Source organism: Puma concolor, chromosome D3 (genome assembly GCF_028749965.1).
Source record: "Puma concolor isolate L17-30 chromosome D3, mPumCon1.1.hap2, whole genome shotgun sequence".
Classification (NCBI taxonomy): Eukaryota; Metazoa; Chordata; class Mammalia; order Carnivora; family Felidae; genus Puma; species Puma concolor.
The window spans coordinates 34,985,864-35,013,844 of NC_141678.1; the positions used below are offsets into that span (position 1 = coordinate 34,985,864).

Here is a 27,981-nt window from a genome sequence, read left to right on the forward strand (position 1 = left end):
ATGATCTCGCGGCCCGTGAGTTCGAGCCCCGCGTCGGGCTCTGTGCTGACAGCTCAGAGCCTGGAGCCTGTTTCAGATTCTGTGTCTCCCTCTCTCTGACCCTCCCCCGTTCATGCTCTGTCTCTCTCTGTCTCAAAAATACATAAACATTAAAAAAAAAAATTAAAAAAAAAAAATAAATAAAGTAGAAGAGGAAGGCAGGAGGGGTCAGAGTCAAGGAGGGATACTTGAGGATGCCACACTGTTAGCTTCAAAGATGGAGAAGGAAGATGAGAACCAATAAATGCAGGCAGCCGGCCAGAAGCTAGAAAATGCAAGGAAACAGGTTCTCCCCTAGAGCCTCCGGACAAACACCTTGGTTTTAACTCAGACCCATTTCAGACTTCTGACCTCCAGAAGTTTAAGAGAATAAGTATTGTCTTAAGTCTCACTAATTATGTGGACATTTGAACCAGCAGCTAGAGGAAACTGGTAGATGGTATGTATTACAATAATTTAGAAATTTACTATAATGATTTCATTAAGATAGCTGAAAATCGATGAGTTTAAAGCAAAAAAAATAGTCAATTAAAAATTCCAGACTGGGGGCAGCTAGGTGGCTCAGTCAGTTAAGCATCTGACTCTTCATTTCGGCTCAGGTCATGATCTCGTTCTTGGTGACCCCGAGCCCCACGTCGGGCCCTGTGCTGACAGCTCAGAGCCTGGAGCCTGCTTCGGATTCTGTGTCTTTCTCTCTCTGCCCCTGCCCTGCTCGCACTCTGTCTCAAAAATAAATGAATGTTAAAAAAAAATTTTTTTTAATTAAAAAAGAGAAGGAATCATGACAGGAGCACCTGGGTGGCTCGGTTGGTTAAGTATCTGACTCTTAATTTTGGCCCAGGTCATGATCTCACGGTTCATGGGGTCGAGCCCAGCATCGGGCTCTGCGCTGACAGTGTGGAGCCTGCTTGGGGTTCTCTCTCTGCCCCTTCTGTGTGCACGCATGCTCTCTCTCAAACTAAATAAATACATTTAAAAGCAAACAAACAAAAAAAGGAATCATGACCTTTATTTTTCGTCTGCTCCTCAGCAGTGAGCCCTGGGGCTTACACGGAGTAGGAGCTTAGCAAATATTGCTCAGCTGAATGATAAACCTTCAGACAGAGGTACTTTAGAGCATGTAGAATGACACCAATGAAACATACATAGGTCCTGATGTAGCAAGCATTCATTCACTCTCCAGAGACACGAGCTACCAGGGACCTGAATCAATCAGCAAAACCAACAGTATCTGTTCTATTTCAACAGATACCTCTGCTACCAGCTCTGGAACAAAGTTGCCCTGCAACTCCTTGAACTGCGGCGAATAAGAGTAACTTCTTTAACTTTCAAAATGAAATTGAGGGGCGCCTGGGTGGCGCAGTCGGTTAAGCGTCCGACTTCAACCAGGTCACGATCTCACGGTCCGTGAGTTCGAGCCCCGCGTCGGGCTCTGGGCTGATGGCTCAGAGCCTGGAGCCTGTTTCTGATTCTGTGTCTCCCTCTCTCTCTGCCCCTCGCCCGTTCATGCTCTGTCTCTCTCTGTCCCAAAAATAAATAAACGTTGAAAAAAAAAATTCAAAATGAAATTGAAAGGGAAAAAAAGGAAATAAAATCCGATATCGAAAAACTAAAATAAAAAAAAAAAAAGCCCTTATTTTCCCTAATACACTTATCTGGGTTTGGAAACTTTTCACACAGAGAATTGGTACTTTCCTTATGGGAAATGGGTACCCTGAGTTTTTATCCCCACAGGCAAGGTGGGGAGCTGGCAGAATTCATTTCCTTTTCTTGCCTTGGTAACCATCTGAACCGGGCACAGGGAGTTCTGTTCCTTGCCCGAGGCCTCTCCTACTTCGGTTTGAACAAGGGACAGGTGTGGTTCAAGGGTAGTTATAAGGTGAAGATAAGGGCCCCACAGGGTTCCTGCCCACAGGGTGGAGTCACTTGGTCTCTAAGCTGTCACCAGAACCTTTGTTTTGTTTTAAAGTGGTCTGAGATGAAATGGCACTTGTTAAAGAAGAGAAATTCCTTACATTTTTAAGAACAAGATCAGAGCTAGATAAACAACTGCCCAGCTCACTTGTTGTATTATACAATAATCCGGGGATTACCGTGAGTCACCCACGGGACAGTCTCTGTGAAGTCGAATCAGAACAAGCAACACCGAATTGGGGCCACAGAGAAAGTGCACGCACGTGGCTTGGCCACATCAGAGCAAGGCTTTGGTGATGACAGGCCCAGAAGGCTCGAGTGGGTAGCTCAAGATCTGTTCTTGCCAGAGAGGAATGAAGGAAACTGGGGGGGGGGGGGGGGGGGGGGGGGGGGAGGGGGCGAAGGCAAGACGATGGCGGAGGAATTGGAGCGCCGTCTGCGCTCTGTCCATCTGAGGTCTTCGGCTCTTTCCACTCCCCTAGTCTTGCTCCTCGCGATTAAAGGTGTTAAAGGTTCATAATCAGGCACTTCTGTTAAGAATCTTACTCGCCACTTTTGCTAAGTCTGCAACCTCGGGCAAGCTACTTGCACTTGCTACTTGAACCTTAGGTTCAACTCCCTCGTCACTGTCCAATCATCGGAGAGGGCGCTTCCTCGCAGTATCATGGTAAACACTCGCTGCAACAGGCGTGGAGTCCAAACTACCCCAGACACTTCGCAATCGACCCTCCTGTCCCTCCGTGCCCATACTCCAGACGGGGCTGGCACATCTGAGAGCATCCAGCTTTGTATATTTCTTAGAGTCCCTAGCCTGGAAAGAGCCTTGGATCTAGGGTCTCAAGAAGTGGTAGCCCAGCCCCAGAAGCCCTTCTCCCTTTGCATGTGTTCAACTTGCCATCTGCTAGGAGCCAGGAGGAGACTGGAAACAAGCTGCGGTGACTTCCCCCTTCATTTCCAGCAGCCCCTTCAGTTCCTCCAGCCCACTTACGGCTCATTGTCAATGCTGAGCTGCCTTGTTTGACTTTCTGATAAGAGATGGGGAGGCAGTAATGTTGCTTATTCATATTATTTGCCCTAGACTTTGAGACTTCACGGCAACCCATGGCGCAGCCTAATGGTCTTCGACAGAAGCCTGGAATTTCCTGGAGCACACTTAGTGCCAAGCATTTACGTTCTCACTGGAAGGGAGCAAATGAGGCACAAGAGACAGCCAACAACTTAATTGTCCTTGGTGCCCAAGCCTGGCGGACTTCTGCAGCCTTCAGTTATTAATGTAATTGGAGCAGAAAAAACTGATACAATTGTGCAAACAACCGTTATCAACCGGGTTTAAAAGAGACAAGGATGCGTAAGCGAGGGCAATAGGTCAAAGAAAAAATTTAATACAGATGGCAAAGCAGCAAAGATAGTTGAGAATGCCAAACAGTATCACACATTTTCAAGGGACAAGAGTCACTATTCTTTTATGCATGACACAAATGGCTTGTTTCTGCCATCCCAAATGACAGCATGTTGGTGCCCGTCTCTCATCTGCGACAAGTGCCTAGGTTTTATTTTACAGAAACTGAGACAGTGGCATCTCGCCTAATCTTTTTTATCTGTTATTTGAGAGAATCTCACATTAGCAACTTGCATTTTGCAACATTCTGAAAGATGGGTATCTTGAAATTACCTAGGTAACTACCCGCAAGCACAATTCTGACATCGTTGGGCCTGAATTCTGGATGCAGAGGCTGGGGGCTGGTCAGCGAGGAACAATGGTCATTTGTGAAGGAGAGGACACTTGAGAGCTCGGTGTCTCTATAACAGGAGGCAAAACCATGTTCACCAATAAGGTTTCAACCCTTTATTTAGTGAAATGAAGTGTTAGGGAACACAGAGGGGGTTTTTAAGAGCTTACACGTCCATCAGAACCAGAGCCACGGTGTGGGAAGAGAACCGCAAGACATTTCCTCAAATACCTGTGGCTTTGTGTAAGTATGAATATATAACAAGGAACTCTGGTACTTTGCTCTAAAATTGTCTTACATTTTTAAAGAAAATCTGGTTGACTTACGATGGCTACATAAATCTGTGATTTATTAGACTTCTCAAATAGATCATTTCTCAAAACAGCTGAATACCAGTTAAGAGGAGGAAACAGTTGTATTTTTGCCTAGCAAATAACGTTGGTCATGCTGAGTATAGGCACATTTGCTTTCTAGATGTGCCCTTGAGCATGTAGCATGTAATCTGTTCTTTATCTTAACAAAAGGGCAGCAATACATACACAATCTTAACACTACAAGGAACTTGTACTTTCTTAGAAGAGGTTGGCCTTCTTAGAAGAGGGAGGGAAAGGGGGCGCCTGAGTGGTTCAGCTGGTTGAGTGTCCAGCTTTGGCTCACAGGTCATGATCTCGAAGCCCCGGAGTTCAAGGCCCATGTCAAGCTCTGTGCTGACAGCTTGGAGCCTGGAGCCTGCTTCTGATGGGTGTCTCCCTCTCTCTCTGCCCCCTCCCCCACTCACATTCGTGTGTGTGTGTGTGTGTGTGTGTGTGTGTGTGTGTGTGTGTGTGTCTCTCTCTCTCTCTCTCAAAAATAAACATTAAAAGAAAAAAAGAAGAGGGAGGGAAATGTTTTCAGTCCTATCACACAAAACATTTTAACAGATTTGATCTGATTTAAAATAGAAAACTGCCTGACCTGTGATAGAATTGTGCCTGATTCATAAAAATTCCCATCTATCTCATCATTTTCCTTTTCCAATCTTTCATATACAAATGTAAAAATCCCTCAGGATAAGCAAGGGAAACTAATACTGGGAGAGTGTCTAAAATATGCCAGGCATTTTGTTGGGAACTTTGATACTTTGTTGCATTTAATTTCCACTGCAGCCCTGGGAGATGTGTGGTTAAGAACTGCCCCAGAGACCGCTTTATTATTCTGCTTCTGGTTGTATCAAAGATAAGGCACTCACTGCAATCCATTCATTTCCAATGTCTCTGTTACCAAAAGAAACAGAATTAAGGCATGGAAATTTTTTTCTCAGAGAATACGACTTTATCACTATAATCCATTTGTATCTTGAGTGACCTTAAAACTAATATACTATTGTAAAATTGTAACTGAGAAAAAGAACTAAACAGTTTTTCTAGTCAAAATGCAAGTTCTTGTGTATCATAACTTCAATGACAGGTATTTGGAAGTAGATACATTCATAACAGAAGGTAACAGACAATTGGGGAGCCTTAAACTCTTCCAACAGGTCTGGGTCTTTTTTTTTTTTTTAATTACATTTTCTCATATAATTGTATCATTTGAGCAAATCTTCTATCAGAATCCAACATTACGACTGTGAATTGCTGTAGACCTTTCGCGGTCATATTTTCTGTTAAATATGTGGTTTTGACTTGGGAAGAACGGATGAAAGAAGAATCTAGTAGGCTTGTGAAAATGATCACCAAATCCCTTAAGTATTTGTGCTCCTTCCTCATTTCTTAGGTCATTTTTATATAAGTGTATAAACATATGGGTGAGTACCCTAGCAACCACAAAGACCACGTCAGCAGGAAGATCCAACAGCATTCCACAGTTGTTACTCTTCCCTTTCATGAATGTGGAAACAATAAGATTATTTCCAATGTAAATCTAACTCCATGTATGGGGGAGGGGAGCGGAAAACCCTAAGTAAAAACTCTATGGCTTTCAGGGGATTCGATTCCTCTACAATTATCAGGGCAGAACTGGTTATGGGTATTTCTCAATTGTCAAAATTGGAAAAAGCCCTCACCAAGGAAAAGAAACATGGGACATCTCCCAATTGATGAGTTGACTGATAGATTTAGTCGATCTTCGGCAAAGCACTAAAAGAACAGCTTTAACAGATCCTTTGTGAGGTATTTGTGTGGGTGGAGAATACTGGAAGTTAAAAGTCCCTCAAGATTCAAAGGAATACACCCCAGTTTGAGGCACTTCAGGTATTTTATGTCCTGAGATAACCGGGAGATATTCGGGGAAAGGCCATCCTGCTCCCCAGACAGCTGCCCACGCGTAAGCCCGAAGGCTGGCTCCACTGAGGATTCCCACTAGAAAAAGTTAAATCATTTCACTGTTCAGTATGTAATTCCATCTATACGAAAGATTCCATAGAAACTACATTTGCACATGGTCTTCATATTTTATTACAATTGCTACTTCAATAAACCTGATCTCCAAATGTCCAGGCAAGGAGTAAAATGTGTCAAACTAAACTGAATCGGAGTTTCTTCTCCATATGTGGACCGATGCTAAATTTTATCATAGACTACACGCATGCGATATCCCAATCACGCTTCACTAATTGTACTTTCGATATCTGTTCAGTTCCATCGTCACAGATTTCATTCATGAATATTTCCTGAATGCCCTACCTCGGCCAGGCACTGCCCTACTCACCAAGGCTACAGCAGTAAAGGGATAGAAAGGCCTAGATTCTCATGGGTCTTACATTCCTGTTGTGGAAAATGGCGGCTTTACTATACTTTGGTTGAGGGTAAATTTTACATAGGAAGTTATAGGAAAGATACCAATTATATTTGGACGCATTTTTTTTAAAAAAACCCTAAATATTTCTTGCTAGTTGGAAAGCTGTGACTTCGAATGACTCAGAACAGCACCAACAACACATTGCTTTTCTGTAATTGCACAGAATTCGACAGAGCAAAACACTAGATATCTCTCTCATTAATCACTTCTTTATTAAACACTGTAATGGTTGGGGCACTTGGGTGGCTCAGTCAGTTAAGTGTCAGACTTTGGCTCAGGTCGTGATCCCTGCATCCAGCTCTGTGCTGACAGCTCAGAACCTGGAGCCTGCATCGGATTCTGTGTTTCCCTCTCTCTCTGCCCCTCCCCTGCTCGCACTCTGTCTCACTCTGTCTCTCAAAAAGAAATTAGAGAAAAAAATTTTTTAAACACTGTGATGATTAATTTTATGTGTCAACATCGTTAGGCCAGAGTCCCCCGATATTTGGTCAAACATTCTAGATGTTGCTGTGAAGGAATTTTTTTAAAGGTGAGATTTAACGTTTAAATCATTAGACTGAGTAAAGCAGATTGCCTTCCAAAACGTGGGTGGGCCTCATTCAATCAGATGAAGGTCTTAATAGAACAAAGACCCAGGTTCCATGGAGAGGAGGGCATTCTACCAGCAGACTCCCTTCAAACTCAGACTGCAGCATTATCCCTTCCCTGGGTCTCCAGGCTGCCAGCCTCCACAATCACCAATTCCTTAAATCTTCCTCTTTCTGTCAATGTCTGTCTCTGTCTCTCAATACATCCTACTGGTTCTGGAAAACCCGGATTAATACAAGCACCTACATCACTTTGAGAGATGATGAACTGCCATGCAATCCGGGGTTCAAGTCTTTAAAAAGCCAGGCGTATAAACAAGAAGGAACAAAATGCGGGCGCCTTGCCCATTTAGGAAGTACGTCCACATGCATATTCAATTTCGTGCAACCTCATTGTTATCGCCGGTTTACAAATAAGGAAATTTCAAAATTTCAAAATAAAAAAAGTACAGAGAAGAATGTAGTATCATCTACCCAATAACTAGATTTAACAGTAAATATCCGACATATTTGCTTCATCTTTTCCTGAAAAGTTTTCTATTATAGACATGTCATTTCATCTTTGAGCACTTAGAATGTTCCTCTGAAAAATAAGGATATTTTTCCTACATAACTGTAGCAGTATTATCTCCAAACCTAATTGCCCTCTCATCAACAAATACCCAGCCAATATTCAAATTTTCCCAACCGCATCAAAATTGTCTTTGACAGTTGACTTATTCAAACCAAATTCTATTTGAGATCACGCTTTCCATTTGGTTGCTTAAAAAGAAATTAACCTTGTCTTTTAATCTGGAACAGTACTCCTCTGCTACTTTTAATCTTTTTTCTTTTAAGGTAATTTTTATTTATTTTGAGTGAGAGAGAGAGGGAGAGAGAGGGAGAGAGAAAACAAGCAGGGGAGGGGCAGAGAGAGAGAGAGACAGAACCCCAAGCCGGTTCTGCTCTGCCAGCACAGAGCCCAATGTGGGGCTCGAACTCACAAACTGTGATGAGATCATGACCTGGGCTGAAGTCAAGAGTCAGATGCTTGACCGATTGAGCCACCCAGGCGCCCCTGCTGCTCTGAATCTTGACATTGACTTGTTGAAGTGACCTGCTGTCCTATTTCATCGCCCACTTTCTAGAATTCTGTTTTCTCAAGATGCTGTTTCATCGGCCCTTCTCTCTTGTATTTCCAGTAACCTGGAAATTAGATGTTAAAACATGGTTATATCCAGGTTAAATATGTCCTCGCTCCACTCTATCACCCTGATTTCTCTGTACAGAAATGTTGCCCATAATAATTATCCACTTAGGACTTTTTTGTTTGGGGAAGTTAAGGAAGCAGGAAATACCTTGTTAATGGGGACTTTGGGCACGCTTGAGCCGGTGTCAGTGCTCACATAGGTTCACATCAGAAGGGGCTTTCTATCTCTTTGCTGCACTATCTCCAAGGCTGGTCAACCTATTGGCTAGTGGAAGATACTCACGTCCTCATCAGCTTATTAAATAAAGGAGAATGAAGAGTGCTGTGGATCGACCAGGAAAAGGAACTTGGGTCCTTTTCCCAAACATTCACAGCGGTCTACTCAGTTGCAGGCTCAAGTTTGGCCCAGCCCCTTCAGTGGCCAACAGCTGCTTGGGGTAAGGAAGCATCTGTGGCTACTGCGTAGTGTGGAGCCTGTATAGGGATTAAACTTGCAATCTGGCATATTACAGCTACTCTCCAATCAGCTGAGTTGACCACGATCACAAAAGAATTTACTGAAAAGATACGATTTCTGGAATTTAAGGATTAGCCTTCCACATCTTTCTTTTCAGTTGTGCCTCTACTTCTTTTCTGTGGAGGTAAATTGTAATTGAACCTCTAAAGGTGGAGGCAGCATGAGATGAAAGATGTCCGTTCCAGGCTTAACTCAAGAGATTTTTGTTGTTGTTTTCAGATATGGGGGGAGGTGGGAGCAGGGAAAGAAAATGATTGGGGACTTTTTTTTTTTTTAATTTTTTTAATGTTTATTTTTGACAGAGAGAGACAGAGCATAAGCGGGGGAGGGGCAGAGAGAGAGGGAGGCACAGAATCTGAAGCAGGCTCCAGGCTCCGAGCTGTCAGCACAGAGCCCCACGCAGGGCTCGGTCTCACGGACCGAGGGATCATGACCTGAGCCGAAGTCAGACTCTCAACTGACTGAGCCACCCAGGCGCCCCGACTGGGTACTTCTTAAGAACAGTTGCAAATTCCTTTTGACAATAACTGCTTAAAAGCATTCGATTTGAGGGTGCTGAGTTGACTTCAGTAAACAGCTGAGCTCCCGCTAAGCATAAGGCACTTTGTTAGGGGCTTTGTGGGGACTGCAAAAAATAATGCCAAGCTGCTTCATTGCACGAAGCACGTGTGAAGGTGGACCAAGCGGGTGTATGTATCGTGCCTACCACTGCCTGTGGCGTGCTCTAGGTACGTGAGGTTCTTTACAGTGGCCTCACGTGTGTGGTGTCTTAGAGCTGAGAAAGCGGCTGCCGGGCACTTCTCTTCGCGTTTCATCTGGCCCTCAAAACAGAAGTTTGGAAAGTCACACCGAGGGAGGCCACACTCACCGGACAACGCATCAGCCAGGAGTGGCTCTGGTGGGGTGGCTCGTCATGAGGGGACAGAGAGAAGACACCTCATAGATCCAGAGTCCCCAGGGGTTCTGGGGGTGTGGTTCCCCTCCCCCCCCCCCCACAACAGGGAGGTGGGTTAGCATGTTCCCTATTTTACAACAGAAACAAAGTCCTTTGTATTAAGCTATGTACCTGGCAGATAAGGAGCTTTTGGTAATGATGTGTATTCTAAATAAGTGAGTAAAAGATCACACAGCTGATAGATAGCAGAGATGAAGTTAGGTCCCAGCTATCCTTTCAACCCTACATTTCATATTTTCTGCATTTATTACATACGGGCAGAAGGGTAGGTTGCTCATTTGGTTTCAACAGCAGATAGCCCAGCCCCATTCCCCGATTTATAGGACTCCCAGGGAAACAAAACAAAACAAAACAAAAACCTTTAATTAAAGGCAAGACAAGCAACCTTGGGGACCTTCCAGGGAGTTTTCTCCTCCCTTGACTCAAGAACATACGCCACAAATGATTGATTCAATTCAGGTACAGCGAGTCTTGCCCTTGAACCTTTACCAAAAAGAGCAATATCATTGTTCTTGAATTTTGTAAAAATGGAGAGTTTTACAAAACCGTATCGTCGATGTCACCCCAGTATTCCCAAAGATATAGATGCTTTTGAGAAGTGTAATTCAGTCTTTTCATTGCTGTCTTTTTAATCTCCTTTGCGTTCTTCGTGGATTGCTGTAAACATGGCCGCCAGTTAGGGAAGGAGAAGGTGCTGGTCACATGACCCTGACCTGCTCTTGCGGCCAGTCCACGGGCTTCTCAGCAGGGTCTTCAGGGATTGAGAACACAGGCCTTGGTTTGTCGCCCCCTTTCCTTTCAATACAAGGGTGTCTTCTATGGAAACAATCATACATTCTTATACATGAAATTTTGAAAATCTCTCTCAAGGTGCAGCCCTTTGATCTTTTAAAACTTTTTCATGGCTGTGTGATACATATTCTATTTGAGAAGAGGAAATTTGAAAATCTGAAAGAACCAATTGTTATTTAATGCAAATTTGTGAGATTAGCACATGCCTTCCCCACAAGCTTTAGGTGTGTCAGTGGCCTTCAAAGTGAGGCGTCTAGGAGAGCAGCACTGATCAGGATGCTACGTCAGAAATGGGAATTCTCAGGCTGACCCTAGACCTGCTAAATTGAGGTAGGGTACAGGAATCTGCTTTGAAAGGCCTTCTCATGTATTCCCAAGCAAATTACAGTTTGAGAACCACTGTTATAAGGATGATGCAACTTGCTCAGCAGACAGCTAAACTACCTAACCCAAGGGGGTCGACTGAATTCATGGTCATCTAGGGCACCTGGATGGATCATTGGGTTGGGCGTCTGGCTTCAGCTCAGGTCATGATCTCGCAGCTCGTGAGTTCGAGCCCTGTGTTGGGCTCTGTGCTGACAGCTCGGAGCCTGGAGCCTGCTTCAGATTCTGGGTCTCCCTCCCTCGTTGCCCCTCTCCCGCTTGTGCTCTGTCTCTCTCTCTCTCTCTCTCTTTCTCTCTCTCTCTCTCTCTCAAAAATAAACACTAAAAATTTTGAATTCATGGTCAACTAAAGCATGTCAGTTACATAATTTTCTCAATCTCATGCTTGCTGGAATCCGTTATGTTCTGAAATAAACATCTCTTTAGTCAACAAATACAATTTAAGTGAATATGCTCCAAAAGTTGGTCACACATTCTTGTGCGAGTCCTCTGGACTAAGGCAGATGTGATAGCACGTTGGTGGCAATCACCCTAAAATAGTATATGCGTAAATGGGGCCATGTGCACTATTTAAATAGAGATTGAAAATTGGAAATGACAATTATTTGGGGTGCCTCAGTGGCTCAGCTGAACGTTGGACTTTTGACTTTGGCTCAGGTCATAATCCCAGGGTCGTGGAGATTGAGCCCCGTGTCAGGCTTCATGCTGAGCATGGAGACTATATGAGATTTCTCTCTCCCTCGGCTCCTCTCTCTAGCTTGTGCTCTCTCTCTCGCTCTCTAAAAAAATTTTAAAAAGCTTTAGTAAAAAGAAATGACAATTATTAAAAATTCAACATTACGAGGTTCCTTGTTTCTTCAGCGTTGCCTGTGTACCTACTTTATAATGTTTAAGCCTACTCTAAAATAAAGTACCTCATTTGACAAGAAATTATACTAAAAAAATAAAATAAAGCACCTCTTTTAAATTAATTAATTAGCTTCAGGCCCGTCCTCCATAATTTGGCAGATCACCTGGCCTTTGATCTCACAGGACTGTTTCGATTAACAAGTGAGATAGTTTATAAAGGGGTTTTGTAAGCCGCAAAAGGCAAGGAAAAAGGCTTCTTTTATTGGGCACTTGGCGGTTCTGCACTCAGGCAGGCATAGTTATTAAATGTCCTTTAGGGGCGCCCGGATGGCTCAGTCCGTTAAAGTGTCCGACTCCGGCTCAGGTCATGATCTCACGGTTCATGAGTTCGAGCCCTGCGTCGGGCTCTGTGCTGACAGCTCGGAGCCTGGAGCCTGCTTCGGATTCTGTGTCTCCCTCTCTCTCGGCCCCTCCCCTGCTCTGTCTCTCTCTCTCTCAAAATTAAATAAAACATTAAAAATAATTTTAAAATATGTGACTCTGAAGAAACCGTGTAACTTTGGTATAGCTACAGCTCTCCGTTGACCTCCGAGCTTGTAATCTTGGGGGAATCCAAAGGGTGGATTATTTTCCACGTCTTGTTTGTCAGGAGAGGCAGGAAGACGTGATACTGCCCTTATGAACCAGGCAATGCTCTCCTGGAGGAGTGACCAATGCCAGTTGTACTCGAGGACCTGGATAGTACAGCCAACAAGACCTCGGGCTACTTACGAAGGGTCTCCCAGCTTCACTTTCCTCCTCTGTAAAATGGGGGCAACCACATTGCCTCATTGACTGCTCTTTAATATATAAGCCGGAGCACCGCTGCAGGGGCCTGCTTCACTTGTGACCTCTGAGCAAGCAGTTTGTTGGCCCAGGCTCTTCGAATTCACCCCGACTGTTCCCAGCCCACCTTCTGCCACCTTCCATCAAAGCGCTTAATGCACTTCATTACAATTGTTTTACTCTTTATTGTCCCTATACTGTGAGCTCCTTGAACACGTTTTTTCCTATAGGACCCTATCACCGAGGCATACGGAAGGCACTGAGTATTTTTCTGAATGAGTGAATGACACTTACGTAGTAGCCGAGTGCTTGGACATCTGCCTCCATCTGAAGCCAGGACTTCCTGAGAATAAATTGAGATAAAGGTGAGCGCTCGTGCTATTCGACCAGAAAAGTGATGCTAAATCCTGTCCTGGAAGGGTAAATGGGGTCCCGGGCATGCTGGTCTGGATTAGCATATGGTGTTTCAGAGCCTGGGTCCGGAACCCTGCATAGAGCCAAGATGCAGCATCCTGGAGAGGTGACTTACAAAGCCATGGACACTAACCAGCGGGTCATCCGTCCAGAGGGAAGTCGGGAAGGAAGACTCCAGTGACAAGCCGAGGGGATGAAGACCGGGAACAGGGGAGACTGGGCCTTTCCCAGGCTCCGCTTTCATGCGGTGGGATCCATACAGCCTCCAGGGCAGCCCTGCTCCCTAACCACGCTAAGTACATGTAACAGTCATGCACTAGCAGCTGTTAGGTGCTCCACATGCTTTTCCAGTTGGATCAATGATCAGCGACTCTATCCATCACTAAGACGAATGGCATCCGAATATAGGACTATAGGTAATAAGAAACAACCTGTCTGACATGCCTAACCATTTGAATGCTTGATGAGGTCCTTTTTACTCACAGCACCCCAGCTGCCTTCCAAGGATTGACGGCGGTATCTTCCGCATTTCTAGGATGATGAAAAAAGTCAAGTAATACGTCGACCTATACCACAGATATGGTCGGGCTTGTTACCTCTCATTTTGCCATTTCCCATCCAGTTCTGGGTTTAATTCGCTCTCCCCTTGACCCAATCGAGGCCCATGGGAGCTTGGCATGTGCCCAGTTTTTCACCCTGGGACTTGAAAGCTCTAGAGTGTATCCTCCCAAGACCTCCTGATCCTGGACCACGTAAAGTAGTGTATTTGTCCCAGCTTGGCTCCCAATCCTGGGCCCTGGCCCACTGGCTGGGGCGGAGGGGGGAGGACATTAGATCTTTCAAAGAAATGCCTCTTTCCACTTCCTACTGGTGCACTAGGAAAATGCTTTATCTGCAAAGTCAAAGCACCTTGATCAATATTCTTTTCCCCCTTTACTTCTTCTGGAGAAACTTGTCCTCGCCCTGCCCATTGTAGTCAAATAAGCATGTATAACATGTACATTTTTAAATACAAAATACTTTTTATTTCAGTGCAATATACGTCACATGAAATATACCATTTTAAAGTATGTAACTCACTGGCATTAAGCAGATTCACATTGTTGTGCAACCATCACTACTATCCATCTCCAGAACTTTCTCATCTTCCCGAACGGAAAGTCTCTACCATGAAATACTAACTCCCCATTTCCCTCTCCCCCCCCAGGCCCTGGCACCACCATTCTATTTTCTGACTCTGCTTCTAGGTCCCTCATATAAGTGGAATCGTACAGCGTTTGTTCTTCTGTGATTGGTTTATTTCACCTCGAACAGTGTCCTCAAGTTTCATCATGTTGTAGCCTGTGTCAGAATGTCCTTCCTTTTTTTTTTTTTTTTAATTTTTTGAAACATTTTTGTTTGTTTTTGAGAGACAGAGAGAGAGCACAAGAAGGGGAGAGGTAGAGAGACAGGGAGAGGTAGAGAGACAGAATCCAGAAGCAGGCTCCAGGCTCCGAGCTGTCAGCACACAGCCCGACGCGGGGCTCGAACCCACGAACCATGAGATCATGATCTGAACCGAAGTCGGACGCTTAACTGACTGAGCCACCCAGATTGTGTGTGGGGCCAGGATATGAGGGTGTGTGTGTGTATGTGTACCACATTTTGTTTGTCTATTCCTCCATCAGGGGACACTTGGGCTGCTTCTACTTTTTGGCTATTGTGAGTAATGCTACTATGAAAATAGGTGTGCAAATATCTGTTTGAGTCTCTGCTTTCAATGCTTTTGGGTACTGCCAGATTGTATGGTAATTCTATGTTGAATTTGTTGAACCACCATACTTTTTTCCACAGCAGCTGCGCCCTTTTAATTCTCGCCAACAACGCCCGAGGGTTCCAGTTTCTCCACATCCTTGCCAATGCTTGTTCTTTTTTCTTTTTCTTTTTTTTAAATAATAACCATTCTAATGGGTATGAAGTGATATATCATGAGGTTTTGGCTTGTACTTCCCTAATACTTAGTGATAATGAGCCTCTCTTCATGTGCTTGTTGGCCATTTGTATCTTTTGGGGGGAAAGTTCTATTCAAGTCCTTTGCCCATTAAAAAGATAAAATAATTTTTACTGTAATTCGGGGGAACTCATTTCTTAGAGTTCTTAAATATATATAGAAAATATTTTCATCTTGTTACAGGCTAGTGTCCCTTATCAACCCATATTGATTTGGGACATAGTGAGGAAAAATCAAAAGAAACTGTAGGCAAGTCAAATTACATGCATGGAAATATGCATATTTCTTCATTGTCTACATTTGGCCACCACACTGAATACATATCATGGCAAAACACCAAATAACCCAATCTTAAAAACCATATTCAGCCAAAGCGGGGAGAGCTCCAAACTCACTCAAAGCTGAAACAGAAGCTGAATATCACCATCACAGATTAAACTCCTGAAGTATAAAAATCAGTGACATGTTATCAAAAATTTAATTAAGATTATAATTTTACCCTTCAATATTTTAGTAACCAATATTTTAAAGTTTGACACTTTAGCGTAGGAACAAAATTAGTCAATGTTGTCATCTGTGACAACTTTTGTAGTCATTTCATTGCATATTCCTGAGACTAGACTGTCACCAGCACATTGAACACATGGCGTCAATCTTTTATGCATGGCAGAACAGAATTCAGTTTTCAGTCCTGACTTTTCTCAAAGGAGCTGTGTACCCAGGAAAATGTCATAAAAACATATCTTCAATTACCAAAAAATGGTTGTCACACCGCAGCAAACATTTGGCAAGCTTTATATATTTTTTTTTAATTTTTTTTCAAAGTTTATTTATTTTTGGGACAGAGAGAGACAGAGCATGAACGGGGGAGGGGCAGAGAGAGAGGGAGACACAGAATTGGAAACAGGCTCCAGGCTCTGAGCCATCACTCCAGAGCCTGACGCGGGGCTTGAACTCACGACCGCGAGATCGTGACCTGGCTGAAGTCGGACGCTTAACCGACTGTGCCACCCAGGCACCCCAAGCTTTATATTTTAATGTTTAGTTTCTATGGGCTCAAATCTATAAAGAATTGTTTTCTTCTAAATGTTCTTACAGCATCTATTTTTAAGTTTATTAGAAGGAACAAAATGTATTTGGGATACCTGGTTTTTCTCTAATTCTTCTTTTCGACTGTTGACACATTTTAGTGTATCTATTTGGATCAAGGATAGTTTGTCATGAACTTATTGTATGTTGTTTTGGAATTTTTTTTTTCCTTGTGGAAATGAGGTGGCAAAGTTGACATTATGATTTTTATATCACTCTCAGAAGATACAAGGGATTTTCACACAGAACTTTTTTTTTTTAAAGACTCTGAGCTTGGGGCGCCTGGTTGGCTCAGTCGGTTAAGCGTCTGACTTCAGCTCAGGTCATAATCTCGCAGTCCGTGAGTTCAAGCCCCGCGTCAGGCTCTGTGCTGACCGCTCAGAGCCTGGAGCCTGTTTCGGATTCTGTGTCTCCCTCTCTCTCTGACCCTCCCCTGTGCATGCTCTGTCTCTCTCTGTCTCAAAAATAAATAAATGTTAAAAAAAAATTAAAAAAAAAAGACTCTGGTCTTAAGGAGAAGTTTTTAAAACCTAAATCAAATGCAGTTGTTACAGATTATTTTGATTAGTGATAGAATCAAGACAAACAATTCTGAAAATATTGGAATCATGATATAATCATTCTTCTATTACCTTATGTTAGTAATTAAATTTTTATAAAAAATTTTGGCTCCAAAATATATAACGTTCTTTCTAAATTAACTCTCTAGGGGCTCCTGGGTGGCTCAGTTGGTTAAGTGTCCAACTTTGGCTCAGGTCATGATGTCACGGCTTGTGGGTTCCAGCTCTGCGTTGGGCTCTGTGCTGATAGCTCAGAAGCCTGGAGCTTACTTCGGATTCTGTGTCTCCCTCTCTCTCTGCCCCTCCCCTGCTCTCACTCTGTCTCTCTCTCTCTCTCCCTCAAAAATAAAATAAACATTAAAAATTTTTTTAAATAAAATAAACTCTCTAAAACACTGTCTTTATTTATTTTTAAAACACTTTCTTTTAGAGAAAAGATTTCACAATATTAATGAATATTGCAGCATTTACTCTGGCAATTATAAGTTTATGTAGCACTTTTGATTGTCAGAATTCGAACGTGGGAAGTCCATAAGGAGATTTGCCTTCAAGTTATATTTAGAATGCTTAATTATATTTGAAAGAGTATCTTCAGATAATAACAACACATCCATACCACAGTTATTCCGATTATCGACACTGTCACACTGATTGGATGCTTTGGGAAGCTGTGCGTGTACTTGATCATTGAGCAGCAGCCTCTCAGGGATTCTAGAAATGTTGCTCCGGAATCACTGGGTTGTTTGGCCTTCCTAAGGCTGAAAGCAAAGCTGAAGTTAAATAGCAGAGTTGGGCCGAGCACCAAGGCTCAAGCCAAGGGCCATTACATCCCTAATATATGCATTATTTATTTCTAAAACAGCCGAAAGATAGAAATGAGAGCTCTGTGAGCATGGGGATCTTAGTCCATCCTAAGTATCATTACTTTGGGGGGCTGTCATTTCCAGGCTCTGAAGCAGTGACAGCTGAAAATAGAAAGCAATCAGAGGCCAAGTTTATTGGAATTCAGCTAGATCTACTAACGTTACTCCTTAGTCAGTAATTTTGGATGCTCAGAATGGATGATTCTTTAATAAGTTCTCTGTTAGGTTTACTTACTGAGTGCTTACCATCTGCCAGCCACTGTCTCTGCATTTTACAGGCACTAACTCCTCCAGTCCTCACAACGGCCCATGAGAACGGCACTTTTGTTTTATCATGGCCATTTCACAGACACGGAACCCACATCAGGAGGAGGTGAGGCAATTGTTAAAAATCCACAGACGTGGAGTGGCAGAGCCAGGATCCTGGAGCCTGGGCCCTACTGACCACCACGCTGCCTGGGTGTGTGCGAGTCACTGTGGGGATGGAGGGACCGTCCCGTGATTGGCTTCAGATGTCCTGTTCTCTCAAGTTCAGGCCTGGGGACTTTCACCAGTGCTTTAGGCACCAGGGGCTCAGAGGTGCAGGAAGGAGACTGAGAACCACAAACTGCAGCCTAGGAAAGCAGGGTCAAAGACTTAACAGGGGAGGGAAGAAATGGAAGGATGAGAGAGAAAAGATAGGTGGGACTAAAGCAAAGGGTATATACTGGCTTCTTTAATTTGCCTGGGGAGAGGCAAAGCTTACCTTGCTCATAGAAGGACGCTTTGCTTGATAAAGCAAAATAATTACCACATAATCAAATTGACTTAGGTAAACATTTCCTCCTCCTCCTCTGCCCCCTCTTCCTCCTCCTCCTCTCCCTGCCATTCCCCTCCCCATCCCCCTTCTCCTCCCCTTCATTTCTCCCTAAAGATGATAAAGAAAAATTCAGTGTTTGAAATTCTTTGAGTGCTGGATTAGATTTTGTCACACAGATTTTCTGGAAGATGACCATTTATTTCCTTAGTAATTATTTTTTTAAGATTTTTTTTTTTCTAAGCAATCTCTACACCCAGCATGGGGCTCGAACTTACAACCCCAAGATCAAGGGTCGTATGCTCTACTGAGCCAACCAGCAGCCCCTAAATTTATCATCTTAACCGTTTTGAAATGTACAACTTAGTAACATATTAGTTAAGCATATTCACACATATTACGTATATTGAGTATATATTTAGTTAAGTATATTCACTTTGCATGCTTAATAAAACTTTATAAAATAAAAGTAAAACATGCAATCAGAAAAAAAATGCTCAGATCATAAGATACAGCATGAAAAATTATTGCAGAGTTCACACATGCACAACCTTCACTCAAGTTAAGAGATGGAAGGCTTCTAACTCCCAGAAGCCCTGCTCAAGTCCTCTTTCTATCATCTCCACCCATCCCCTCCCCCGCAACACCCCCCCCCCCATTAACCTCTAAACTGACTTCTGACACCAAAGATTAGTTTTGCCTGTTTTTAAATTTCAAACAGATGGAATCATACAGAATGTATTCTTCAGCATCTGGCTTCTATCAGTTAATGCTACACCCGTGAGAGTCATTCATTTTGCAATATGTGACAGTTGCTCATTTATTTTTGCTGCTATATAATACTCCACGATATGAATAGACCACAATTTTAAGTATCCGTCCTGAATGTTAAAGGACACTTGGATTTTTTTTTCTAGTTTGGAAGTTTTTACAAATAATGGTGTGCACAATGTGTACCTACCTTTTGGAGTGGAATTGCTGGATAATAGGTTCTGCCTGTGTTTGGCTTTAGTAAATATTGCCAAATATTTTCTAAAGTGGTTGAACTCATTTACATTCCCAAGGGCATCGTATGAAAGTTGTGTTGCTCTATGTGGTAGACAGAATAATGCTCCGCCTGCAAAGAGGTCCACATCCTACTTCCCAGAACCTGTGAATACGTTACCTTACGTGGCAAAAGGGACTTTGCAGTTGTGATTAAATTAAAAATCTTGACACAGAGGAATTATCCTGGATTATACAGGTGGGCCCAATGTCATCCCATGAGTCCTTAAATGTGGGAGAGAGAGGAAGAAGAGAGTCAGAGGGGATGTGACCATGGAGGGATGGTCAATGCACAGTAATGTTGCTGGCTATGAAGGTGAAGGTAAAGGGAAAAGAGCCAAGAAACACAGAAGTTTCCAGAAGCTAAAAAAGGCAAGGAAACAAATTTGCCTCTAGAGCCTCTAGAAAGGAATGCAGCCCTGTTAAATGAAACCTTGATATAGCTCAGTGAGACTTGTGTCAGACCTCAGACCCACAGAACTGTAAGATAATAAATTCGAATTGCTTTAAGTCACTGCATTTACGGTAGTTTGTTAAAGCATCAATAGAAAATTAACAGACTCCACATCCTCAACAATATTTGGTATTACCTTTCAAGCTTTTCATTATTCTGGTGGGTGGTTTTAATTTATATTTCCCTGACAAAAAAATTATATTAAGCGCTTTTTCATATGTTTCTTAGCCATGTGGATATACTCTTTTATGATGTCCATATCTATTGCCCATGTTCCCATTGATTGTCCTTTCCTTATTGATTTGTGTAGTTCTTTGTAAATCTTTGTTTATCTTACTTTCTTTGTATATCTTTGTATTTATACTATCTTCTACTTTATAGCATGTGTTTTCCCTCTCCTAATAGTGTCTTTGGATAAGAGAACTTCTTTTTTTTTTTTTTAAGTTTATTTATTTATTTATTTATTTATTTATTTATTTATTTATTTATTTTTTTCAACGTTTTTATTTATTTTTGGGACAGAGAGAGACAGAGCATGAACGGGGGAGGGGCAGAGAGAGAGGGAGACACAGAATCGGAAACAGGCTCCAGGCTCTGAGCCATCAGCCCAGAGCCTGACGCGGGGCTCAAACTCCCGGACCGTGAGATCGTGACCTGGCTGAAGTCGGACGCTTAACCGACTGCGCCACCCAGGCGCCCCTTAAGTTTATTTATTTTGAGGGAGAGAGTGCTGAAGGGGCAGGGGTGGGGACAGAGAGAGAGAGAGAGAGAGTCACAAGGCAGGCTCTGCACCATCAGCGAAGAGCCCAATACAAGGTACTCGTGAACCGTTAGATCATGACCTGGGCAGAAATCAAGAGTTGGAAGCTTAACCAACTGAGCCACCCAGGCACCCCCACCCCCTCCTTTATTTTAAATGGATAACAGAACTTCTAAGAGAATCCAATTTATCTTTTTCTCTCATGGCCAATGTGATTGGGCCTGTTTAAGTAATCATCCCCTATCCCAAGGCCAAAAAGATACTTTTTCGAGATCTTTTCAAGCTTTATTGTTTTACCTTTCATATTTGTATCTCAGTCCCTCTGGAATTGGTTTTTGTGTATATAGTGAGGTAGGGGTCAAGCTTCATTTTTTTTTGCCCCCACATGACCCTCCCATTGACTCTGCATCAGCTTTCCATTACAACCCCACTGTATTACTTTTGTCCTTCTCTTACTACTCGACATTGCTGCTGCTGTCGTAAATCAGGCATCCAGACATGAGTGGGGCTGTGTTTGGACTCTTTATTTTATTGGTCTATTTGTTATGTCCACCCAACACTACACATGCTTCATTTTTGTAGCTTTAATATACGTCTGGATATACAGTAAAGGAGGTTTCTCTCCTTTCATTGTTATCCTTCAAAATTATTGGCTATTCTCATCTTGGCCCTTTGCATTTCCACATAGACATTATAAATCAGACTGTTGATACACACGCGCGCACACACACACACACACACACTCACACACACACTACTCAGATTTTGACTGGGAATGAATTGAATCTAATGCAATTGACATCTTTACAAAATTGAGTTTTCTAATCCATGGCCTTAATGTAGCCTTACATTTTACTTAATAACTTAATAGATTTCCCTTAATAATGTTTTTTTTAGTTTTGTATGTAATAGTCCTGCATCTCTTTCATTAGATTCATTTCTAAGATCTGACTTTTTTTTTTTGACAGAGAGAGAGAGCAAGCCTGCGTGAGCTGGGGAGGGACAGAGGGAGAAGGAGGGAATCCCAAGCAGGTTCTGCGCTGGGTATGCAGCCTGATCTCACAACCTTTAGATCATTACCTGAACCGAAATCAAGTGAGGGACACTTAACTGACTGAGCCACCCAGGTGTCCCTAAGATTTGACTTTTTAAATGCTGTTGTAAATGGTACTAAAATTTTAAATTCTATATATAATTATTGGGCACTGACACATGTAGAATAGACCTTGTGCCCAGTGACTTTGCTAAATTTACTTCTTAATAGTTTATTTGTGGATTCTTATATTTTCCACATATACGATCACATCATTTATCAATAATGACAGTTTTACTTTGGAAGAGGCACATTATATGTAGGAGAACATGGAGAAATTGGAACTCTCAAACATTACTGATGAGAATATAAAATGGTGTGGCTGCTTTGGACAGCAGTTGGAAATTCAAGATACTAAAGAGAAAGTTATCATGTGATCCAGCAATTCCAATCCTAGGTATATATCCAAATGAACTGAAATCATAAATCTATACAAAAACTTGTACATAAATGTTTATAGCAGCATTACTCATAATAGCTAAAAGGTAGAAATAACCCAATGTCCATCAACTAATGAGTGGACAATTAAAATTGTATATCTCTATAATAAGATATTATTCATTCATAAAAAAGGATGGAATACCGATATATGCTACAACATAGATGAAACTTGAAAACATTATGCTCAGTGAAAGAAGCCAGTCACAAAAGACCACATATCTTATGAATCCATTTATATAGAACGTCCAGAACAGGTAAATCCATCCAGACAGAAATAGATTAGTGCTTTCCTAGGGCGGGGTAGGTGGGGGGAGTAATAGAAAGTGACTATTAATGGGTATGTTTCTTTTGAGGGTGACAAGTTCTCAAACTAGATGTGGTGATGGATGGTAGTACAACTCTATGAATATTCTCAAAACAATTGAACTGTACGCTTTCATGGGTCAATTTTATAGTATGTAATTTATACCTTGATAAAGGTGTTTAAAATTTTTTATGTAGGATCTTGAAAGCTTAAAAAAGGAGGTAAAAGGGGATACCTGGGTGGCTCAGTTGGTTGAGTGTCCAACTTCGGCTCAGGTCATGATCTCACAGTCCGTGGGTTCGGGCCCCGCGTCGGGCTCTGTGCTGACAGCTCCGAACCTGGAGCCTGCTTCAGATTCTGTGTCTCCCTTTCTCTCTGCCCCTCCCCACTCATGCTCTGTCTCTCTCTCTCTCTCTCAAAAATAAACATTAACAAAATTTTTTTAAAAAGTAGTAAACAAAAACTAATGTTCTGTAGTGTAATATCTGAATTGGGAGATTTTCGGCAATTCTCATTTTTTCTTTCTATTGTTTTGGATTTTTATACATGTATTTTTATAAGTGGAAAAATCAAAAAGAAGAAATGTCACAAAGAGATTTAATCTCTCTCTCTCCCCCTCTCTTCCCAACAGCAACAACAAAAACAAACAAAAAACAAACAAACAAGAACATAGTTCGAAGGAGAAATGACTTGGCACCTGAGTTCAAGACTGTCTTAACCCAGGTTAACTTGGCTTAAAACAGTAGAGTTAAATGGTGGTAAATGGTAGCTAATGAAGCAAAGGGCATTTGGTATAAAGACTATATATTTTTTTTTTAATTTTTTTTTAACGTTTTATTTATTTGAGACAGGGAGAGACAGAGCATGAACAGGGAGGGTCAGAGAGAGGGAGACACAGAATCCGAAACAGGCTCCAGACTCTGAGCGGTCAGCACAGAGCCCGATGCGGGGCTCGAACTCACGGGCAGCGAGATCATGACCAGAGCCGAAGTCGGACGCTTAACCGACCGAGCCACCCAGGCGCCCCTATATAGTTTTTTTAATTAAGGTAATTGATATACAATATTATATCAGTTTCAGGTGTACAACACAGTGATCAGACATTTGTACACATTGCAAACTGATCGCCACAACAAGTCTAGTTACTGGGAAGATGCTGCAAAATATTAGAAAGAAAATTTTTGCATCCTTGGTCAGAGTAAATTGAAAAAGCCTAGTTAGAAAGTTGCTAATATGGTTGTGAAGTGGTTAATACTTTGGTCAGGATGTTATGTGAGAAAAGAGTGAAAAGGTGATCTTAGTTTCAGTGCTTAAACCAGCAGGGAATGGTGATGGCCTAGTTGGCAAGACTGTACATGGAAAAGGACGGAGGCTTCCCTGATGCCAGAGAAATTGGCTGAGGAACAGTTTTGATGGAAAAGTCATGAGCATGATGATATATAGAAAATGCTGTTAGAATGGGGATTCCAATGTTTGAATTCTAGCTCCATTTGTGATCTGACTTTTGACAAATTACCTAACCTCTTTGAGCTTTGGTTTCTATTACTTTAAAAATGGTAATATCAATACCTACTTCATTAGATTGTTTTAAGGATTAAATCAGGAAGTACATAAAAACACTCAGCATCAGGGCGCCGGGGTGGCTCAGTTCGTTAAGCAACTGACTCTTGATCTCAGCTCAGGTCATGATCTCATGGTTCGTGAGATAGAGGCCTGAGTTGGGCTTTATGCTGGCACCAAGCCTGCTTGGGATTCTCCCTCTCTCTCTGCCTCTCACTTACAAAATGAATAAATAAACTTCAAGAAAAAAAAAAAGCACTCAGTATAATGCCTGACACTATATCTCAAAAATGTTTCCAAATGTACTATATTACCACTGGGGGAAGTGGGGGGAAGGTACATAGTACCTCCCTGTACGTTCTTTGCCACTTCCTGTAAATCTGTAATTATTTCAAAATCAAAAGTTAAAAAATGTATTAGCTATCATGTGCATAAATTGTATTGTGTCATTGTGCTAATTTTTTAATTTATTTTTTATCAGATGAAGGAATCAAAGACCAGGAACACAAGCAATTTGGTTACAAAGAATTACACAGAAGTGAAATGAGAACGGAAGCAATTTCTTCTGAACCCTAGAACCACGGGGCAGCATTACCATGAAGTGACCTTAGAATCAGGGTATGGTTTAATCGCTGAGTTTATCTGGGTTTCAATATGTGGTTTACCTATGTTCTCTTCCCGGTTCCACTTGACTCATCCACCCAGATTTAAAATAATAAACATTTCGTCAGCACCCCATACTGTATGGGGGTAGGCTCTTCCCCCTTGCTTTGAATTGCAACTAACGTTTTCTGCGTTTTCAGAGAAAGGCACAGAGAAAATTAACACTGCTGTTTTAATGGATTTATTGCTTGTCACTTTCACCTCTTAGTTTTGACACTAAAGTTAAACTCTGTGAAACAAACCGTAGAGGGTGCCTTAGCATTCCGCAGCTGGAATAACTACAGCACTGTCAGTGGAGAATCCTTTTGGATCTGCTAATGTGGAAAACAGCAGAGCACCTCACATGGTGGATAAGAAACGGCGTTTGTTTTCCTTTATTCTTGGTTTACAGTGGTGGTTCTAACAGGATGCTCTATTCTGCTCAGAACAAGCCGATGGTAAGAAACTTGCAGCAGAGGCTGACTGTGGGACAGAGCTTACATTCTGCCACATTCTACGGGCAGCCTTCAACTCTTATAAACAGAGAAAGAATGGCCTGAACAGGGGTGACTTGGATGGGGCTCAGTTCTGTAGCTATTTTCCCCTCTATTCTTTCTTTTTTAGGATGGTCTGAGAAAACATCTTTAGCTGATGTGAGTAAAAAGACAGCCAATGTCTTTGAAAGACAAAACCAAACTATGAAAGATCTAGGAAAGGCTAAGATTTCACCTTTTGGAATGTCACCTTGACACGGAGCTTTAAAGGGGGCCAGGAGAGGCAAGGAAAAAAAAGAAAAATTTTACACAAATATTCACCTTCATACAATTTACCAAAATACGGAAAGAAGGCTTTTGGTAGGAGACTGGCAATTATTTTTTTTGAAAGTGGAAAATGTTTGTGCTTTTTACTTGGGAATGGCAGTCTGTAGAGGGACATCTCACCAACCTGGCTCCAAAAAACACAGAGATGAATAAAAATGAATGTTAAAAATCTGTTTAAAAAGCACATTCTCGTATTTTTCCACTTTCAAACAGATTTTTTATTATTCAAAACAATAACTGATAGATCTGCCTTTTCTCTATTTTCAGCTTCAAGAATGACCACAGAAATGATAATTCCAAAGAAAAAAGTAAACAGTTCGATTACCAATACAAAAATTAATAAATGCAATAGCATTAAGCAATGCCAGGTAGGTTTTTTTTTTAATGTTTTTTAGATGTTTATTTATTTTTGAGAGAGAGAGAGAGACAGAGTATGAGTGGGGGAGGGACAGAGAGAGAGGGAGACACAGAATCCAAAGCAGGCTCCAGGCTCTGAGTGTCAGCGCAGAGCCTGATGCGGGGCTCGAATTCACCAACTGCTAGATAATGACCTGAGCCAAAGTCGGACGCTTAACAGACTGAGCCACTCGGGCGCCCCAGGTAGGGTTTTTTTATTGGCAATCTTTTCCCCATGAAATTTGTTTGGTTTTGAAGAGCCAAATACATCGATTTCCAAGGCTTCTTGGCAACTCATGGAAGTTTTCATGAGTTTGAAAGACTCATGGAAGTTTGTAAGACTTACTTTGAAAAATTCAGGCCTTCGTAGCCACATAGTTGGATGATACTTTTTAACAAATTGACTTGTGGGGTGCCTGGCTGGCTCAGTCAGGGGAACACACGGCTCTTGACCTCGGGGTTGTGAGTTCTAGCCCCATGTTGGGTATAGAGATTACATAAAATAAATAAATAAAATTGACTTGTGACAATTCCCTCTATTTTACAGATTTCAGTGGCGAAACAGATTCAGAATTTATACCCTATGTTGTGCTCTGACCACTAAACAACATACAGCTTCCAGAAACCACAGACTGCATTATAGGTGACACCGGGGTAAGGGTATAGAGAAAAATGAGTGCTATTCTTTGTTTAAATATCATTTTTTTTTTATAAGGAGGGAACAGAGTGAATTTTATAAATGCTGGTTTAAAAACCATTGATCTTTAAGAAAGGAGAGAAAAATCAAATGTAAAAAACATGTACTTGTGCTGAACTGTGAATAAGAAAACCTTCACTGAAATGTCTAAAGACGATAGTGCCTGAAAGGACCTGTAGTAACATGTAAAGCAGGCAGGATTATAAATGCGTAGTTCTTGAAGAACACCAACGTTACACAGACCCTCCTCCTTTGCTGCCTTCCCAGAGGATAGTGAGATAAAGCTTACGGAGGCCTAGCCACCAAAGGCAGAGTTTGTCTTTTCATATCCCAGGCTAGCAATTGGTACACAATCCCTATCTTATCACCATCACTGAGAATTATAAATCTAACTTCTGGGTAGATTGTCCAGATAGCTTTCTTCATCTTTGTATACCCAGTGACTTAAGTATAGCTGGCACTCTGTAGATTTTGTGGTGTTACAAGAGCACCAGTTAGTGCAAAGAGCAAAATCCTCTCCTCCTCCTCTCTATCCAGAAATTGCTAAGATGGTTAAGTGTCAACAAGAGAAATATCCATAAGCAGGGCAGGACTGTCATGGACTGAGTCAATTGGGACTGGTTTCTGTTGATAGTTTGTGAATTTCTGTCATTTGGAGAATTAGTGTCAGCTGAACTCACATAAGGGCATTCTGCAAGGGAAAGAAAGAAATAGGTTATGAGTTTGGCCTTCAGTTTTAATGATTCTATACATGAGAAGATTAGACTGTCTGATTTTTGTTGCTTTTAGAAATGTAATACATACCACACGATGTGTTCCATCTTGTAATACCTGAGAGGCAAGTTTTTGGAATAGCTCTGTAGAACCCAGTTTATTACACAGAATTATGGATTTCAGAGAATCGATCTGATCCTTAGTCTGATTCTCAGTGGCATTACATACCAATACAATGGGATAGGATGCCCACGGGCCTGCATTGAAAAGTCTCCATAAGACTGTTGACTCCTCCAAACTTATTTATAGCTTACTGTTGACTGGAAGCCTTACCCATAACATAGTTTACTTGTATATAATATGCATTATATACTGCATGCTTACAATAGTATCTTTTTCTTTTTCTGGTGTTTCTAGGCTATGCTGTTTGAGTTTTCTCAAATCGTTGCAAATCTCCAAAAATTTTTCCAATATAATTTTTTAAAAAATTCTACATACAGCTCAAATCTGTGGAGTTTAAGCGTCAACTGCATAGTGTCCTTGGTTAAGACCACGTTGTGGAAAGGCACAGGCTGACAAGGGGAATTTTCTCTCCTCTCCAAGAAACCAGACCTGCCAGTGTGGTATCAATTAAACAATTGGGTGTTTTGCTCTCCACTTCTGGAGCTTACCAGTTTGGAGGTCTTAGGTGGGGTAGCAGATAGATTTAGAGTCTTGAAGATAGGGCAGTGTGAAACGGAGTCAGAAAACCTGGATTCAGCCTCCACTTTGCACTTGAACTAATCAA

The 27,981-nt window shown here is 42.0% G+C and overlaps 1 long non-coding RNA gene across 6 annotated transcripts; it reads left to right on the top strand.

Annotated features, from left to right (window-relative positions):
* Nucleotides 1-3,674: 3,674 nt before the first annotated feature.
* On the top strand, nucleotides 3,675-27,851 carry LOC147575492 (uncharacterized). 6 transcript variants are annotated; one of them, XR_015242439.1, is made up of 9 exons: nucleotides 3,675-3,926; nucleotides 12,787-12,921; nucleotides 17,751-17,845; nucleotides 22,996-23,087; nucleotides 24,406-24,542; nucleotides 25,191-25,420; nucleotides 25,655-25,755; nucleotides 26,331-26,437; nucleotides 27,612-27,851. It is a non-coding gene; the product is annotated as an uncharacterized LOC147575492 (long non-coding RNA). The 6 variants fall into 6 exon arrangements; XR_015242440.1 differs by lacking the exon at nucleotides 17,751-17,845; XR_015242441.1 differs by lacking the exon at nucleotides 12,787-12,921.
* The last annotated feature ends 130 nt before the right edge of the window (nucleotides 27,852-27,981 follow it).